Consider the following 20,422-nt stretch of genomic DNA (forward strand, 5'->3'; position numbering starts at 1 on the left):
GAAAATGCGTTCTCCACAGAGCCTGCCAGTGAGCGCGCGTCCCAAGAGTCGCTGCTGTGGTGCTGCAGCGCGCCCTGAGCGTTACTCTCACCTGAGGGCTCTGTGGGGCTGCTGTGGCGCTGCTGTGGCAATGCAGCGCGCCCTGAGCGTTACTCTCTCCCGAGGGCTCTGTGGGGCTGCTGTTGCGCAGCTGTGGCGCTGCAGCGCGTCCTGAGCGTTACTCTCTCCCGAGGGCTCTGTGGGGCTGCCGTGGCGCTGCTGTGGCGCGGCAGCGCGTCCTGAGCATTACTCTCACCTGAGGGCTCTGTGGGGCTGGTGTGCCGCTGCAGCGCGTCCCGAGCTTCGCTCTCACCGAGGGCTCTGTGGGGCTGCTGTTGCGCTGCTGTGGCGCTACTGTGGCACTGCAGCGCACCCTGAACGTTACGCTCACCGAGGGCTCTGTTGGGCTGCTGTTGCGCTGCTGTGGCGCTGCAGCGCTTCTTCAGCGCTACTCTCACCCGAGGGTTCTATGGGGCTGCTGTGGCACTGCAGCGCGTCCTGGGCGTTACACTCACCTGAGGGCTCTGTGGGGCTGCTGCTGTTGCGCTGCAGCGCTTCCTGAGCGTTACTCTCACCCGAGGGCTCTGTGGGGCTGCTGCTGCGCTGCTGTGGCACTGCAGCGCGTCCTGAGCGTTACTCTCACCGAGGGCTCTGCGTGGGTGCTGTTGCGCTGCTGTGGCACTGCAGCGCGTCCGAGCGTTACGCTCACCGAGGGCTCTGTGGGGCTGCTGTTGCGTTGCTGTGGCGCTGCAGCGCTTCTTCAGCGCTACTCTCACCTGAGGGTTCTATGTGGCTGCTGTGGCATTGCAGCGCGTCCTGAGCGTTACTCTCACCTGAGGGCTCTGTGGGGCTGGTGTAGCGCTGCTGTAGCGCTGCAGCGCGTCCTTAGCATTGCTCTCACCTGAGGGCTCTGTGGGGCTGGTGTAGCGCTGCTGTAGCGCTCAGCGCGTCCTTAGCATTGCTCTCACCTGAGGGGTCTGTGGGGCTGGTGTAGCGCTGCTGTAGCGCTCAGCGCGTCCTTAGCATTGCTCTCACCTGAGGGCTCTGTGGGGCGGGTGTAGCGCCGCAGCACGTCCCGAGCGTCGCTCTCACCTGAGGGTCTGTGGGTCTGCTGTAGCGCTTCAGGGCGTCTTAGCATTGGTCTTATGTGAAGGCTCTGTTGCGCTGCTGTGGCGCTGCAGGGCGCCCTGGACGTTAGTCTCACCTTAGGGCTCTGTGGGGCTGGTGTAGCGCTGCAGCGCGTCCCGAGCGTCGCACTCACGTGAAGGCTCTGTGGGTCTGCATTGGCACTGCAGCTGTCCCGAGCGTTACTCTCACGAGGGCTCTGTGGGGCTGCTGTTGCGCTGCTGTGGCTCTGCAGCGCGTCCTGGGTGTTACTCTCACCTGAGGGCTCTGTGGGGCTGGTGTAGCGCTGCAGAGCGTCCTACGCATTGGTCTTACGTGAAGGCTCTGTGGGGCTGCAGTTATCCCGAGCGTCGCTCTCACCTGAGGGCTTTGTGGGGCCGCTGTGCGCTGCAGGGCCTGTGTGTGAATGGTCATTTGAAATGACCTCAGTAAACTGCGGACTCTGGGCCGGCCATCCCATACTCCCCCAATATTTGAATCCCAGGAGGGAAAGTGATCAATGGAAAGTGCTGGTGCGCTGAATTTCAAAACCGACTGAAGTCGTTGCACATTACCTATATCTCAGCGGCCTTGCATAAGACTGCGCGCAGGTACATTACCATTAAACGTGAGGGGATACACTTCAGGTACCACCTCATGTAACATCCTGGCTCTAACTACTAACCATTATTGGGCTTTAATATTAGCATTACACTGTTTTGTGGAATCCTATCAAGAGCGACACTTTTCGACACTTTGAGGCTGGAGTGGCTTGCATGATGTACGTGTTTTTTAGCTCTTCTTTGCATGTTCTGATTGGTGGTGGAAAACGGTTCCATAGCGAGTGACTCACCACAGAGAAGCCGCACCCAGGGCAAGGTAGACTGTGGGCACCACTGGTGGCAAATTGAAAGAAAATAACTTTGGGAGTTTGCACTTCATCTTTAAAAGCTAGAAGGCTGCTGTGGAGCCGGTGTCACGTCTGTGTGAAGCTCTCAAGTGACTGGCACCTTTTTCGAGTGCCACGTGATTAGCAGTGATTGGAGGAAAAGACAGGGGGCCTGATTCACAAAGGTAAACATACCCTTTGGTGTTACTTTACGATTGTTTGCTATCCACAAAGGTATTTTACCAGTAGTATCTTTACGACTGCAGAGTCTCCACACATACAAATAGAGTCATTGTGATCAATAGTGAACCAGCAATTACTTCGGAATACTTTTTCTAATATTTCGGTGCAACTTTGTCTTTACCCTGCATCAATTTGATATGTCTCTGTGGTCATGTTTTATCACGAATTCTGCAAATCAGATGAAACTGATCTTAAAGAAAAATATTTTAGAAGCAAGCTTTTCAGCCGATAGTATGCATTGCAGGAAATTACTCGCCTGTAAGATTGTGGTCGAAACAGCAAGTCCTAAAAACCCTGGAGATATACGTTGGGATGTTGAGCAATTATAACATTTGGTGGTTTTCATTTTTATCGAGGGCTGGATGTTTTCCCAGTTATATCACATGAAAGTGGGAAGGACTAAGGGGTATATTATCAAGAAAGGGCATTAAAATTATCGCCGCTTTAGCAGCAGAAAACTGCCGCTAAAGCGGCGTTAATGGGCTTGATAATATGCCACAGAGAATTCCCATAGAAGCCCATGTTCTGGTGTCAACATGGGCTTCTATGGGAATTCTCTGCGGCATATTATCAAGCCCATTATCGCCGCTTTAGCGGCAGTTTTCTGCCGCTAAAGCGGCGATAATTTTAACGCAGTGCTTGATAATATGCCCCTGAGTATTGAAAAATGTTCATGTCTATTGTGTAATTATTGGTTACATAATTTAAAACATGGTTTATTTATATGCTTAGCCCTTTACAATGTTTTTCACAAAATATTACCTCCAAATTTTTTCTTTAACAATAACAACTTCAAAAGATGTGTTATTAATTGCTGGCAGTCCACGCGGCACCCCTCTACACTCACCTACTCCCTGCTGACGAGAGGCAACTACCTCGAAACACGTGTCCAGGGATGGCTAATGCGACACATACTTATTCATACACTTCGTAGCATAGGCGTACTCGCCGTCGCTACTACATCGCCCACAGTTCCATGGGGCAACTTGCTGGTGTGACGAGCAGTGTGCGGCCATTTATACCTAATACATAATTTAAAACATGGTTTATTTATATGCTTAGCCCTTTACAATGTTTTTCACAAAATATTACCTCCAAATTTTTTCTTTAACAATAACAACTTCAAAAGATGTGTTATTGTACATTACAGCTTAAGCCTCAAATGGAGACAGCTAGAGTGTTTTAATTTTTTTTAAAAAATCCTTTCTATTAATACATTGAATTGGAAAACGACTTTTGAATTATGTTATCATTTTTAATTTGTTGATCTCTTGAAGTCAGGGAAGAATGAACTAAAACTGTTTAGGTTGTCATTTGGTTTATGTGATGTGGTGAAGAGTAAAATCTTGAGCCAAGAAGTTGACCAGGTTGTGGTAGAAGCAGGAGTGGGTTTTAGAATGAATATATGGCCCAGGAACTGTGTGGTAAAATCCCAGGGAGCCGAATGAGCTCCTTAATTTTGTTTGAAATATTGAATGAAAGTGTTTCTTGTAAAGATCTAGAGTCAATCCCCCTCCCGACGTGCAAGATTAAATATTATGATCTTTTTTAAAGTGGCAGCAGTATCGGGCACAACGTTTAGTCCGTTGTCAAAAGAAAGATTTAATTCTACAGGGGAACTACAAGACAATAATTCAATATGTTAGAAATGACCTTTTATAGGTATACATCTGTGGTTGTGGTTTATAATTTTTTAAAAAGGATTTAGAGATTGACTTTGAAGAAGAAAACTACTTGTAATAGGAGAACGGAGAATCAATGAGGAACCCATGTCAAATTCAGAGAGGACAAACGAAGGCCATAGTTTGACCTCGTAAGAAAGTGGAGTATTATTTGGGGTGTGTGACTGCCCACCTCAAGAAATAATAACACCTCTTGCTAATTTAAACTCTCAAATTCATTCAATTAACCTGTGCTCAGCCCCGTGGTAGCTGTGGCACTGAGCAGAACTTAACTTAGGGCAATGTGTAAAGTATTTATGCAATACGAAATCGGTTAAAAGGTCAAAACTGCAAGCAATAAAAAGCTCAAACCAAATTAGAAAAATAAAGTAAAATTTAATTGTAGCACCCTGACAATAAAAATCCATTAAGGGTGTTAGAACTGGGCTTCTCTAGTTGGCAGAGGTATGCGCCTTTGTCCAAGTAGAGACCCTTGTTTTTAGTAAGGGTAAGGGTGATACACACTTTAGATAACTCCTGCTCTACCCATGGATAGCTTGGCACGAGCAGACATGCTTATCCCAAAGGCAATGTGTAAAGTATTTCTACTCAAGACACACAGTAACACAGTGAAAACACCACAAATGGACACCACACCAGTTTAGAAAAATAAGGTATCTTTGCCTAAATGCAACAAGACCAAAATGACAAAAATCCAACATACATGTAGTAACATAGCACTTAAAAACAGTTATTTGAAAAATAAAGCTTGTGGAAAACAAATAGCTCCACCTGGGGCTATTATGAGGTCATGACAACAATAAAATCAAAGTACGGCTTGACCGTGAGGTGCACGGCGTCAGGCACAAAGTCACACGGCCCCCCATACAAACAGTACCTTGGAAAACAAAGTCTATGATGACGCATGGCGTCGTGGAAATGAGGCGTCAGTGCCAAGGTCTAGGCCAGCTCCCTGGTTGCCACAAGAGAGGCGAGGTGTCGTATCCGCAAGGAGACGACTTATTGAATCCAGGACAGGGGAAGTCAGTTGCTCCAGCGGTGAGGCATCGGTTCCAGTGATGGGGTGCGAAGTCGGCAAGTTTGTGGAGTCACCCTCAGCGGTTATCAGCACCACAATAACAGGATGCAGGCGCTGGCGGTGATGGAGTTGGTGCGAGCGCTGGTGTTGGGAATCCCGATAACTGCAGGCGTCGGAGCTTCGGTGCAGGCCAGGCGGTGCATTGTGTACATCAAGAGAGGTGCCCCTGACCTCGGTGCAGGTCGCTGCATCACGGTGGTTTCACTGACGGCATCGGAGGTGGGTTTCCTTGCTTCTCTTCCAGCCCCCAACAGCAGGAACAACCTCCAGAGGCCCATAACTGGAACAGGCACCTCCTGGCATGTCAGAACTCTCAGCAGTAGAGTTCAGGGGAGCTGGGGATGAAGTCTTAGTGTCACTGAGGCTTCACAACTGGAACCCAGCACACACAAGCCCTTGGAGATTCTTCTCCAAGCAGGTATATCAGCAAAGTTCCAGTCTTTGCCCTTTCCTTGGCAGAAGCAGCAACTGCAGGCCAACCCCACACAGCACACAGCAAAGGGACAGTACTCCTCCTCACAGCTCTCCAGCTCTTCTCCTTGGCAAAGGGTTCGTTTGAGTCCAGAAGTAATCTAACATTCTGGGGTTTAAGGTCCACTACTTATACTCCATTTTGTCTTTGTTCTTCTTTGTGCAAGGGTCTTTGAGCCCAGTATAAACCAGTTCTGTCCTCACTGGTGCAGTATGACCACAGCGGGTGGAGACAGCATTGTGCAAGGGAGACAGGCCCTATTCATCTGCAAGGAAAACTCCTCCCACTACTCTAAATGCAGCCAAGGTCTATTCAGCTCAGCTCTGAGTCATCCAGGAATGGCAAGGCACACTTCAACCCCCCCAGTGGCTGTCTACAGTGAATGCACATTCCCAGCCCCTGTCACTGCAAAACCAGACAGTCAATCCACAAACAGGCAGAGGCACACATAATGGTTAAACAAGAAAATGCCTATGTTGTAAAAGTGGCATTTTTGAACACACAATTTGAAAAACATCTTTATTAAAAGATGTGTTATTAAATTCTGAGTTGAGAGAGCCTAAAATTCATCTCTCGATCTTGTCCCAATAGGAAGTCCTACTTGTAATATGTTAAAATGTAAGGGAGAGAATGTAGCCTAACGGCGAAAGCGGTCGACCTCGGAGCTGGGGAACTGGTTTTGAGTCTCGGCTGGGACGCTCAACATTCTGTGATTCTGGGCAAATCACTTAATCTCCTCTTGCCTAACAAAAATGAATGTGTCCATCTGTAGCGTAACTGGTGCTAATGTAAAGCGCTTTGATACCTTCGGGTCTAGTTCGCACTAAATAAAACTCCACAAAAAAAGTATCTCCCATGTTGCCAAACTTAGAATGGGACTTATGGCTTGATGTAGAGTTTGAAGGATGGGTAATGTGTCACAAATGTGACAGACATTCTCTACACCTTATTAGAAGGGCCATTGGATCTAATTAACTTGTAATATGGTGACGTGATATCTGTCCCGTTTGTGATGAAGTACCCATTTGCCAAACTCTAAATCAGGCACTTAGTCATGTTGGCACTGGATATTCCTAAAATTCCTAAAAACACCCCATAATTTTACCTCGATCAGAATGCCCAGTTTTCACTGGAGGGGAGACGGTGTTAAACCTCAATTTCATGAGGCAATGTGTCCCCAAGTTAAGGCACCTCCCAGGACATTAAAATCAAGAAAATACAATCAATGTAATAAATGGGCCCAGTAATAACTGATTTTTTTATGAATGGAAAAAATAAAAGGTTTTATGACAGAACTCAAAACTGAAACAGTACTTTGTAAATGCCATAAACGCTCTATTGGACTTCAACCTCTACAGGGTGATCCTCAATCTTTTTGTCTTCACCCTTCTGCGTTCTGAACCCGTTTTTGTTTGCTTTTAGGACTCTGTGCACTTTACCACGGCTAACCAATGATAACGTTCTTCTGCTCACTCTCCTTAAAACATGGTGAAATTGGCTAACATCCAATTGGCACATTTAATTTACTTTTAAGTCCCTAGTAAAGTGGCACTACATGTACCCAGGACGTGTAAATTAAATGCTACCAGTGGGCCTGCAGCACTGATAGTGCCACTCACTTAAGTAGCCTTGTCTCTCGTCGGCCATTGTAGCCTGTTTGTGCAGTTTTAAACTGTCATTTCGGCCTGACGAAATAAACGTTTTGCCAGACCTAAGCCTTCTTTTTAATTCATATAAGTAATATCAGATAATTACACTATTGGAAGCATTATCTACCTCTCTAGTAGTTGTATCAAGTCATATTTTAGCTGAATGTATCTGTATTGGATTTTCCTGATCTTTATATGATGAATCTGATGAATTGAGGGTGCTTTTATTTTTAAAACCATTGTGTGAGTATCTTTTTATTGTGCACTTCACTTGTGGGGAGAGAGGTAAAACGAGTTCTACCTGGGTGCCACCTCCATTAATCAATTTGAAGGTTAGTGCTCTAGGCTTCCCACTAGCCATGATTGGTCAGGGTAAACAGTTTTAAAGGAGAGGGTAGGCACGTTCATGCAGAGGTCGCACCACTGGAGCGCTGAAGGTTCACCAAAGGCAAGCCCGTCTACGCTCGGCCAGGACCAGGGGCCAGTGATTATGCCCCAATCTTGACTTATACTTCAGCCGAATTGCAAAAAATTAACAAGGTAGGCTTGGAAATTCCTTCTATCTTGACACCTCAGCTAAGTGTCTTAGGGTTGTTGAGATCTTCTAAATAGCTACCTGGAGATAAAGGAGTCAAATGTTTAGGTGACCAAAGGATACATTTATTAAGAAGAGCAGGCAGTAATTCACTAAGTTATCAAAATAAGGTGACTTATTTAAACACCTGTTATTTGGTGAAATATAAAACAGAGTACGTGATTACATTACTTGCTTCAAACCTGAGATATTTCTGTTGACAAGAGTCTTGGCTAAATGATGAGTCTGCACCTGAAATAGTAGAAGCAATCTCTTAGGGCTATGTTCTGTTAAATGCAAAATAGAGAAGACAATTAGAGGGGTGGAGGGGTTGCAGCCTTTTTGAATAAACATTTGCAGATTATCCAACTTCAATGCAAACCTATTGAGTCAGTAGATCTTTTACTACTTAAGTTAGATTTAAATAAAGTATTCAGTTGTTTGTCTTCTGGTTTATCGTCCACCCTACTACAGTTAACAAATATTTGAACTGTTATGTCTACTGTTTGTGCAATATTCCCAAATATTGTTTATTTAAAAATTTAATTACAGAACTGACTTGGAGGGGCTGGATAATCATGGTCAAAGATTTTTATAATCCATGAGGTCCATGAGCCACATGCTTGACCTTGTATGGTCACAGAATATTCAGGTAGCTGACACTAAAATAATCACTTTGCATTTGGTCCGAATAGCATTTAATTGAATTTATACTGCTAAGTCAGAGACAGGTACCAACCCAGGTGCCTGTGATTGGCCAAATATGCAAGTGGCATTCAGTTAATGACAATGAAATAGAGCTAACACTCAAGCAGACTAAACCGGAGGGCAGTGTCTTGGACCAAGAGGCTGAGTACAATTTCACGCACTGGCAAATGGCAGCAGTTGACCGTTATGTGCCACTGCTCAATCAAAGAACTTTGGTTAAGCCTAAATCAGCCCTGTGGTTCACAGAGGAGCTAAAGGAGGCTTAACTCAAATTAAGACAGCTAGAATAACAATGGCTTTGAAAGTACATTGAGAGTGGAAACCCCTTAAATTCCTTCTTCACTACCTCAAGGCCTACCTCTCCCTTAGGATAACACTGGGTTATCTTATTACATTCAATTGAGAGCAAGTAGGAATGTTGATTTTAGTCTCTAACAAATTTTACTTTAAAATCCTCTTCAATGGTAAAGTATGATTTGAAGTCACAATTCTGGAAATGCCACTTTCATAAAGTTGGCATTTTCTTGTCCAAACTATCTGGTGCCTGCACCTGCTCCTGGGTTACATGACTAGGTATAGCTGGCAGCTAGCCTTTGTGTTTTGCTCCCAGACAGTGAGACAAATTGGAAATAGGTGTTGGCAGGATGGACCATCTCTGACTTGAGTAGGGGGAAGAGCTGTCACCTACCACACTTGCGCATCATAAAGGCTCTGTCTGAGCACATTCACAGAGGGTTGAATGCTACTTTTTTGTGACCCCATATAAGTTGGGACAGGGGCAGGGAAACAGGTCATTCCAAAGATCTCTAGGTGGAAATCTCCAGAACCTTCTCCTACTTCAACGCGGGCATTAGGTATAAACATTGAACCCTCAGACCCAAATCTTCAGTACTTCTCTGGATCTGTGAAAGACTCAGAAGGACTGCTGCGCTGCTCTGCAGGAAGGACCACTACTCTGTTGCCCTGCAGCCTGAGCAAAAAGGACTGGACCTGCATCTTGAACCCAGGACCCCCAGAGTGACTCCCAGGGCTAGTTTGCTGGCCTTCTAATCGATCAGCGCCTCAGGGACAGAAATGGCTCCAACCACCTTGAACCCAGCACCAGGACTCTGTCTGCTGTGAGTCATACCCCCCAGGTGGTGCCACGCCAGTCCTGGATCCTCGTAAATCCGCTTCAGAAGCGTAGTAGCGTGACGCATCCCTGATGCAGGACTTCGCATCGCAACCTGCAACTTTCTCGGAACTGTCGCCGCATGATGCATCCCCAATGGAGGGCTTCGCATCGCATTGTAAGTCCATTGTCAACGGCATCCTCGACAGCGACACAGCTCTCTGCATCACAGCCCAACAGATTCTTCAAAATCGCAGGTGCATGATGCATCTTCACCATAGGACTTTGCATCGCAAGCCCCTTGTCAATGGCATCCTCGACGATGATGCAGGACTCTGCATTGCAGCCCTACAGCTCCTCATAACCTCCTCTGCACGATGCATCCTTGATGCGGGATCTTACAAAGCTCCGCAAAACAGGATTTAAGGTACTGTTTTTCAGCTGGCCTAACCTGGTCCCTGTATCTAGCCCATGCTCCACCACAGTCTGCCTGAACGTTTGACTTTGCCCTGATCTGGCATGACCAGATAACCACGGTTGGCTCCTTTTGCATCTCGATAGTACTTTGACATAAAACCTTAAAATAGCATATCTCTGGTTCTGCTGATTGGAATTTTGTCATTTTGGACTCAAATAATTGATTCAATGTTATACAATTTTTCAAAAAACTGGTGTGGGATTTTTTTGTGTTGTGTTTTTACCTTATTACTGTTTGAAGTGCTGCATAAATACTTTATAATTTACCACTAAGTTACACCTGACTGCTTTGTGCCAGGCTAGCAGAGGGTCAACACAAGTTAATTTGGGGTTTGCTTGTGATTTCACCTTAGCAGAAGTTGTGGTTGTTGCTTGAGTAGTGTTTTAACCCCCTCAACCAATAACCCTATTTCCAACAGACTCTCTATGAGAATTCCACAGAGAATGCATAAAAACAGAAGTTATTCTAGGTCCCAAGTGGGCAGAAACATTAGGAGAGTAATGTACAGCATCCCTAGTAGAACAGGAAAGTCTTCTAGCTCACTCCCCAAATTGAGAGGTTTTTTTTTACTTTGTTTTCACATTTGAAGGTATAGAATCTGCAGACTCACTGTAGTATAAGCAAATGTAGCATTTCATTACAAATCAGAGCACATGAAAGATAAGCATCATATTCCCTTAACACCTGAGCATTATCCCATTGCATGAATAATTATTCAGCCCGCTCTATGCTAATTTCGTCTGGAGATGCTAAAAAAAAAACTAGATGCATTAACAATAACATAATATGTGAATGAATAGGCACAGTGAGCCAATCAAAGGACTTGTGTTATAGTTAAAATTTGTGTAGTATAATAATGACAGTGGAAATAAACCGACACATCTTATCTTCATTGCATGCTTCAGAGTTTGCGAGGGGAGAAGTGGGTGGAGCTGGGGGAAAGGGTAATATGAGTCACAGAAATGACTTCCATTTTAGAAACAATTGAGTTGGTACCTACATTTTGACCTAGTTAACACATAATAGAAAAACACATTTCTACACATCTCAGAGAATTTGTTAAAAAAACAATAGTATCATATCAGTGTATACATGTGTTATCAAGTTTGAAAAGCCATCCTGCATGTTGTTAATGGGGCACAAAAATATAAACCCCCAAAAAAACTTCTACAGTCATGTGTCAAGAATAGCTTCATTCGATTTAAGATATAAATCAAAAAAGCACAGTTTATGACACATAACATTTTAAACAGGAAATCACAAAAGATTAAAATGGATTAAAATCAATTTAATAAATCGTATATTAAAAGCCAGGATTCAAGTTCCACAACAATTTCCTTCAATTGATCACGCATTTCAAATATGTAACAACAGAAGTGGTGAACATTTCATATTGTAAAAGTTGTAACATCAAAAGTGCTGGATGACATTGTCTCAAGCCCAGGATTTTTTGAATTGGCACCACCCATCTTTTTTTCGGAACGGAATAGAATTTCTGCAGTCATCTTGGAGGTGTGAGGATCGTTGAGCGGGACAAAGCTGAAATGTAATCTGATACTGTGGAACTGCCAATCAAATACTTTTTCCATTGGATTCAGCTGGAGCTGTGGGGGAAAATCTTTCAAATGTATCCAAACATTCTTATGATGCTCTTATGGTGTTCAAACAACCACAGGAGCACACTTCTAAGGTGCCCAGCATTTGGCCACAGGCACTTAGAGACTGTCAGGGTGTCATGCAGAGGCCAGCAGCAAAGTCCAGTCTAGGTCCAGTACCACTGGTCAGCTGGGTGCATCAGGGAAAAGGTCTTTTGCAGCTTGTTATGTCCCCATAGCCACCCAGGAGGTGTGTCTACTTCTTTGTCCTAGGTACAAGAGGGAGCAGGTTTAATCCTTCAAGACTCCTCTTAGGTCACAGACAGCAGGTCCAGTTCCCTTCTGATCTTCCACAGGTCCAGAAAGTGTTCTGAAGAGGGTTCCTTGGGGTGTCATATTGATGGTTGGAACTAGCTAGCGGGTAGGGGTGACTCCTGTGAGCTCCCTAATCAATGGGGTAACCCTACCCACTTTTTCCTGATTGCTGTACTGAAAACAATCCTGCAGTACCCCTTACTCTCAAAATCCAAGTTGGGGAATTCCTTCTATCCTTGTGCACATCAAAGTGTTACCAGGTTAATGAACAGTCTCCTCCTCTGTATTCACCCAAACCTGGTTCTGGGGGTAGCTCTCCTCCCACTGGTTTTGGTGCTACCCTGACTATGGGGCAAAGGCTGGACCTTTCCAGGTGTAAACTAACATTTACTTGTGATAGGACAGGCCTCTTTGAAGCTATTCAAGTTATGAGGCCTATCCTAACTGGGTTTCCTGCCAGGATAAGAAAAACACCTCCCCACCACCAGGCCCATCAGCTCTGCTACCCTGGGAGCAGTTTTCACACATCATTCAGACCTAGTACAAGTTGGGCAATTACTGGAGAGCTAATGCAAATTAGACTCGAGCGGCCTCAGTCAGAGTAATGGTAAAAGTTATATTTTCAATGTATTTAGTAAAAATCAGACTGCACCATTAGATTGAATTTTTATTAAACATCACAATTTGTCTTTAAATGTAGTATAGATCTGGTACAGGTGAAAATGTATAGATTAGCGTGTCTAATCTATACTTTGACTTTTCTCATGGACCACTTAGAGCCTGATCAGTAATAGTGTCTTTTTATCCCTAGTAACTGGTTGGACCATGTCACTTCTAATGTCACACACATTCCACTCTTAAATATTATGCACACTACCTTATAGGCAGTAAGGAGTGATGTATTTAATATTTACAATCAGGTTTTCCTAAATGTCAAAAGGGTGACTTTGATAGGTGTTTGCAGCATGGATTAAGCGGCTGCTGTCAGGCTACACAGGGTAGGTCTGAAGCCATGTTTTCACTGCCACCGTAGTGGATGGCACAACAGGTGCTGCAGTCTATGGGTGGCATTTAACGTTCCATGCCGAGGGTGTATTTTGGTACTATATACATTGTAGGAAAGTTAATTGCACCAATCAGGTTTGGTTTAAGTCAATCTTGACATGTTTAAATACGGTGTATAGGCACTTTGCTCCTGGCTAACAGGTCCAAAGTGCATAGAGTTCTAAAGACAGCAGAAATGTAGGGTCCAGAAAAGGTGAAATATCTGGTGTGTGTTAAACAACGATGGACAAACCCATTATGTGAGAGGCCAAACACGTGGTGCCTGTTAAGGCAAGGTACATTGTCATAATGAAGATATTGGCCTCACAGAATGGCAGTATTGACATATTTTATAAAGAGGCCAATCAGAAAGGTGGGTGGTGGCCGCAGGTTGGCTCTGATACGCAAGTCTGTGATGCGTGAGTCTGGGTATATCCACGGGGTAACTATGTTCTTCTAAGACTATTCCAGGGGATGTTATCATTAAAGCCTGTGATGTGGCTGGACAGACGATATATCCATCTCTGTTCTTTCTCAAGTAGGCGGCTCTGGATATTCGATAAATTGGGGTCTAGTGCTTCTATGACCACCCAATTGAGAAAGAACAGAGATGGATATATCGTCTGTCCAGCCACATCACAGGCTTGAATGAGAACATCCCCACTCTCTGACCCTTTCCCACAGTGGAAACAAGGATGTTATGAAGGCCCCTGCAGTCTCTGCTGAAGGGGGGGGGGGGGAGGCAACCACATCCAGGGACTCCCAACCTGTCAGGGGGAGAATAATTCAACCAAAGCCCAATAAATACCTTTGAGATATAGTACACTCAGGGGCCTCTCTTCATATTCTGCAGGGGGCTCTATCATTTTGCGTTCTTCCAGTGCAGTGAAATGGCTATTTTCTCCAGGGAAGGGGATTTATGACTCCACTCTCAATGTGGGAAGGGAAACGTAATACCTTCACACTTGGTGGAATGGAATGGAATGGTGTTTTCTGCGGAGAAAAAAAGGAGAAAAATGCATCTGCCTTTTCTCAATGTGAAGTCTACAACTCTGCTTTTGATAAACACTGAGGGACTTATTTACAAGCCCCTTGCGCCGCTTCTGCGTCACTTTTTATCACATAAAAAGTGACGCACCGGTGGCGCAGGGGGCTTGTAAATAAGCCCCTAAATGTCACATTACATATCAAGTGGCATGCCTTGAAAGCTGTGAATTTATGCCTGGAAAGATGTGACTTGTGGAGCTTTCCAGGCATTCTGCTTAGAATGTTGGCACATTCCGAAAATGTGTACATTTACACCTGTGCATATGACTATAAGAATGTATGTTTCATTGGGGAGAGGACTTGGCCTAACTTCTAGGGCGGTCGACCTCGAATCTGGGGAACCGGATTCAAGTCTCGGCAATGACGCTGAACATCCTGTGATTCTGGGCATATCACTTAATCTCCCCGTATCTAACAAAAAAAAATGAATGTGTCCTCATGTAATGCAACTAATGCTATGTAAAGCACTCTGATACCCGATACCTTCGGGTCAAGTTTACGCTATATAAAACCCTGTAAAATAAAATAAAATTGGGATTTTTTTTCTTGAATGAGGCTCTTTGAGATTCTCTAATTCTCTGGGAGAGTATCAATTGTGGACATCTATTTTGCATTTTTACAGTTATTGGCTCTTTTTGCAAGTGCCATGCCTTTACTCTTCTTTCCCTCTGGGTCCTTAGCTTCTCTGACATTTGCTTTTTTAGAGAATGGCCTTGCCTGCTACCATGCATTTGTCTACAATGTATCTGCTTTTTAGCTCGATATTTCAAGAAAAGTGTACAAATAAGAAGACCTTATCGTTGACCTTTCATTTTATTAGGTATTGTTATAGTCCAACGAGCTCTTAGTAACGTAAGTGTGCCTAAAGGCACAGGCCTTCTCCCACCAGCTGACCATTCAGAGAGAATTCAAAGAAATTCAAATTTTTTGTCTTTCAGCTAAGATCTCACACTTGAAAAAAGTCGTCAGCGTCAATATTTATGTGTACAAAGTTCTGCTCCCTTTCCCACACTGCACTATATGCAACTTCAATATTTATAGTGAAAAATAAAAGAGTGTTGGGTGGATTGCTTGAATTAATCTCTGTCACCAGTAATTAATTTGCGCTGCAGTCCAGTCCATCATTTTTTCACACCATGTCACCTTAGATAAAAAAAAAATTCTGCTCTAATAGGAACAGTCCAGACCTAACTGCTAGGCCAGGTCTCCTTTGACTGGAACACATGCAATCCCAGTCCAATCTCAGCCTATTTGGGCTTCATCAGTAGGGTGCAGCTTGGGTCCTTGGCCACAGTGAGAACAGGACCCACATCGGGGCATACCTGTCACACTTAGGCATTGTACAGAGGAAAACAAAATGTGATGGGTGGATTGCTTGAATTATTTTTGGTCACTGGTAATTTCACTGGTCCACAAACCAGAATATCATGTTTTATTCACCATGCCACCTGAAACAGAAACCAGTCATATACAGTTCAGCTTGGGTTCTGCTCTAATAGCAAAAGTCAAGGTCGAATTGCCAGCCCATGTCTCCTTTTAAGGTACATGCAACTAAGCCAACTCTGGTTTCAGCCTATTTGTACCTCATCCATAGAGTGCATTTTGAATCATATGGCAAAGTGAGCACAGGACCCACATCTGGACATACTCATCACACTTAGGGTATTCCAGTGAGGGATCCAACCCAATGATGGATGAATTTCTTGAATTAGTCTCAACCAATGGTACTCATTCTGGGCCACAATCCAGACCATTGTTTTTTTCCCCACTACGCCACATTAGACATGAACCAGCCATATGCAAATCAAACTTGGTCCTGGTCTAATTGGAACTGCCAGGCCAGCTTCCCTCTGAATGGAAATACAAACAACGCCAGCCCAGTTTTGGCTTGTTTGCTGTGTCCATTTTTGCTATGGAACTCAGGCTGCACCCTACTGACAAGGTTAAAAAAAGGCAAGACTGTTCTGAAGTTGCTTGTGTTTCCTCCTAGAGGAGACGTGGTGTCGCAATCAACCCACAATTCTTTCATGTACTTCAATATTTATGTGACCAAAGTTTTGTTCACTTTCCTAAACTTCATTATATCCTGTGAGTTCCTTGTTGCTGATATACAGAAATGTATAAATAAAAAGATAGACCATTGTAATGAAGTCAGTTATATACTAGAAGCAGAAGAGTGGTAAGGTACTTAATACTCTTTAGCTGAGCTTCCATTAAACCTTATATCCAGGTACTCTCAGACAAAGGAGAGCCAATGGTCTCTGAAAGTACGTCTCTCATTAGGAAAGATGAGCTCAAGGCATAAGCCTACAAGTGAGGCCAACAAAGTTTGATAAACCAACAGTAAACCTGAATTATGAATTGACTGTTTTGAAATGAAGATAGGCCTATCTGTGTTATACTGCTAGTCCATGGCGGATTTGTATCAGTATTTGCAATGGGGGTGTAGTACGGTATTAAATGTTTTTGTAGGTTCTGTGATTTCTAAGTACATTAACAAATACTATTAGAAATTTGATCTCTAGTTGACCGAGGTATACACCCTGTCCAAGTAGGGATCATAATCCTAGTCAGGGTAAACTAGATACACACTTAAAGATAACCTGTGCTCACCCTCTGGCAGCTGGGCACAGAACAGTCAGGCATATCTAAAGAGGCAATGTGTAAAGTATTTGTGCAACAGACAAACACACAAAATAACACAATGAATACACCACAAAAAGACTCCACTCAGGTTTTGGAAAATAGAGAACATTGTCATGAGAAAATCAGGACCAATACGACAAAAATCTAATTAGTAGAATAGTAGTTACGAATTTTTAAAGAATAAACAAAAAATAGTGTTTAGAAGTCAATAGTAAGAGGCTACTTGAAGTCGAGCTGGAAAGGGGTAAATCTAAAGTTCAGACCAACCATGATGGGGGGCAGGCTGGCTACAGGACTCAAACAGGTCCCACTGGCAAAGTACCATGAATGGAGCAAAGTGTCATCGTCAAGAGTCCAATTTATCGGTCCCGATTCACGCAGTCGGGTCGATATGTCGAAATCGAGCCTCACAGTTGGAACCTTGGATCTTCGCTGCGTCATCATTGCCACGCAGGGATGTGTTTGGATTGGTGCTACATCTTCGTCAAGCCACATAGGAATGTGTCCAGATCAGCAGTGTGTCAGCATCGAAGGGCACTGCGTTGGTTCCAATCAGCACAGTGGTGACGATGCGTTGATTTTGTAGCAAAACAGCTGCAGAACCCACTTCTGAGGTCGAAGACTGGAAGGGGCACCTCGAGCAAGGGTAGGACTCACTAATGGCAGAGTCCAGCAGCACCAGTAGAGGTGCAAGAAGTATTTTATGACCCTGAGACTTCAGAAAACAAAAGGCAAGCTAGCACGTCCTTGGAGTCACTCTGGGTTCAAGTGAGATGGGCCCTGTCCTTGTCCTCAGCAGTGGACCAGTAGGCAGCATGGGCAGCTCAGCACAGAAGTGAAGCAGTTCCTTGGAACAGTCAGTCAGGCAGAGTGACAATCCTTGTAGCACAGCAGTCCTTACTCCTGGCAGAGTTCTTCACAGGTCCAGTAGTATGCTGACTTGGAAGGGTCAGAGCCCCAGTATTTATACCCAAATGTGCCTTTGAAGTGGGAGGTGACTTCAAAGCAGCTTCTTGAAGTGCACAGGTCCCCCTTCATCTCAGCCCAGCCCTAGTGCTATACTTTAATACAAAATGCATCCTCACATCTATTTTGGATAAGACGAAGAGCTTTGTGATAAAAAAAAATTGCACACGAAATGCATAATTGCCAGGAACAGCAGCTGCTTTTGTTCTGTTTGTTTGCATTGGTCCTGTGCTGCAGTGATTGTATTTTTCCCCAAACAACTAAAAGTGCCACACATGGAGTCATACAGTGTCAGACCCATTGCAACAAAGGTTAACTGGTAACCTTTCATTTGCTGATTGCTGTATTCAAGTGTTAAATTTGTACTAATGAGGTGAAACCTTTGCTCAGACAGTATCAAAATGACCAGACTGGAGTAACAATGCCACAGAATGTGGCACATTACACCATATCATTTTATTTTTTGCCACTTAGTTTAGTGAATCTTGTGACACAAACTAGTCTTCCATTGCTCCATATTTCCAATGGCTATGTCTATGGAGCTGTTGTTTAAAGGACCTGCAAATTAAAGTGGCTAAAAATGCATATTTTTTTAAAAGTCTTACCCATGAAGTTTTCTTCATTTTCTTTGCAGTTACTGCCTAATGAATTGTCAGTGACGTAGCTTTCCTTTAGAAGGCCTGCCAGTGACATTTTTTTATTGCATTTTAATTTATAGAGCATGTTCATGAACGTGATGCTCACTGCACTTTTTTACCTAAGATCCTAGCCAAGAAACGTGTTTGCTAGAAATGGGAAATTTGTTTTGTGGAAGAGTTGCAGTGTGGATGCTGTGAGTGTGGTATGTGTTTGTTGTTACCTGTCTACATGCTAAAAGGCCTGTCTAAGAAAAGTGGCTGATTATATTTTTACTTGATGAGACTGTCCACCGCTTGATTGTGGCTGGAAATCTCGAATATCTACAGGGCAGAATATCATTAAAACAATATCAAGGGAAAAATATTGTAAGATAAGTACAGGGAGGGATGTGAGGATTTATTATTCGTAACTCCACATCTACACACCTTCAAGATATATTATCTACTGGCGGTCGCCAGTAGATAGTTATAGTTACAACCTAGTTTCCATAGGAAATCTCAAAATTCTATTTTGAATAACTTTGGCGCCGGTTGACGAATCCTCGCGAAATTTTCAAAATTAATGGGGCGCTCCATTCAGCTCCTACCCTGAAAGTCTCGGGGTGATTTGTCAAGCGGGGGCCGAGAAAAAAGGGGGGTCCCAAAACGCGTTTTCCCCATGCATTTTTCCATAGGACCTTTAGACACAGCTACAGCCAGAACGGCTGAACAGAATTACTTGAAATTTGGCAAAGAGGTAGTCCTCAGGTCAGGCATGTGCCTTTTGCATATATGGTGTAAATCCGTTCAGTAGTTCCTGAGAAAATCAAAAGTAAAATCATATACATATCTGGGCGGAGCCTAACCACACATCTCACTGTGAGGTCTGATTGGCTGTCAGCACTTCATCCAAGAAGTGTTGGCAGCCATCTTGGGACCAATATACATGATAGCACCTCATTAAAAAGCATTGCAGTTAATAGAAGGTTTTAAGACTTTAGTTACATTATAAATCATTTGTTGATGGTACCATACTCATTTTAGGAATTGTAGTATGTTCTAAGGTGATTTTACCATGTGAAAAAGCCTTCTGCTGGGATATCATGAATCATGTTTGAGAGAAAACTATTTTCACATGCTTTTCCCACAGAGGTTTGGAAGGTGATCTATAAGCTAAACTGAGAGCATATTTTCTGTAAATTCACATTATCTTTCTCAGTCATGTGAGAATGAAGTCTGACATTCTCAGTAAAACATGTACATCCAACAAGGGCAGAGACTGTCAGTTGATTCCTTTGTGTTCTACTGCAGCTTCCCAGAGTGTTCCAAAGAACAACTAGAGCGCTAACAGTCTTACTTATGACAAAGGTATGGCACACCTGAAGCCATCTTGATTGGAATAAAGTGGTAACATTTAAAACATTTAATTTAAAAAGGAACAACATGAGAGGGTTCATTTTGCCATAGAATGTATGATTAGTGCTGCAGAAAGAAAAATTAGGGCACATTTTGAGTGACTTCTCAAATCCTCTTCTATTTCATTAAAGAATTCTGACATGCAGACTGAAACATGCACTTTCAATACCAGCAGCAGACTTCCCTGGTGAGCAGTAGCTTTACTACAGTTATCTAATGAGCAACTAGAGTGCTAACATTCAGAATTTATGGCAAATGTGTGACACATCTGAATGCCTTCTTCATTGAATCAAAGTAAAAAAAACTGACAGTATGCCTACTGAGGAGACTGCAGTAAATGAGGAAATTAGGAAACTTCATAACAAGTCTCCCAAGATGGCCACCAGAGACAAAAGAGCCCAAATGTAGCACAAATATCACCGAGATGTAGCCCAAGTATAGCCCAATGACAGAAATCCCAGAGTGTTTTAAAGAACAACTAGAGCGCTAACAGTCTTACTTATGACAAAGGTATTGATTGGAATAAAGTGGTAACATTTAAAACATTTAATTTGCAAAGGACTTCTCAAATCCTCTTCTATTTCATTAAAAAGTTCTGACATGCAGACTGAAACATGCACTTTGAATACCAGCAGCAGACTTCCCTGGTGAGCAGTAGCTTTACTACAGTGATCTAATGAGGAACTAGAGTGCTACCATTCAGAATTTATGGCAAATGTGTCACATCTGAATGCCTTCTTGATGGAACC

General features: G+C 43.6%; 1 protein-coding gene across 2 annotated transcripts in view; it reads left to right on the forward strand.

The window, feature by feature from the left end:
• LOC146831343 (regulator of G protein signaling 20-like) overlaps window positions 1-20,422 on the forward strand; it is a 434,196-nt gene that overhangs the window by 26,000 nt on the left and 387,774 nt on the right. The gene's annotated exons all lie outside the window — the stretch shown is intronic.

Source organism: Triturus cristatus, chromosome 5_1 (assembly GCF_964204655.1).
Source record: "Triturus cristatus chromosome 5_1, aTriCri1.1, whole genome shotgun sequence".
NCBI lineage: Eukaryota > Metazoa > Chordata > Amphibia > Caudata > Salamandridae > Triturus > Triturus cristatus.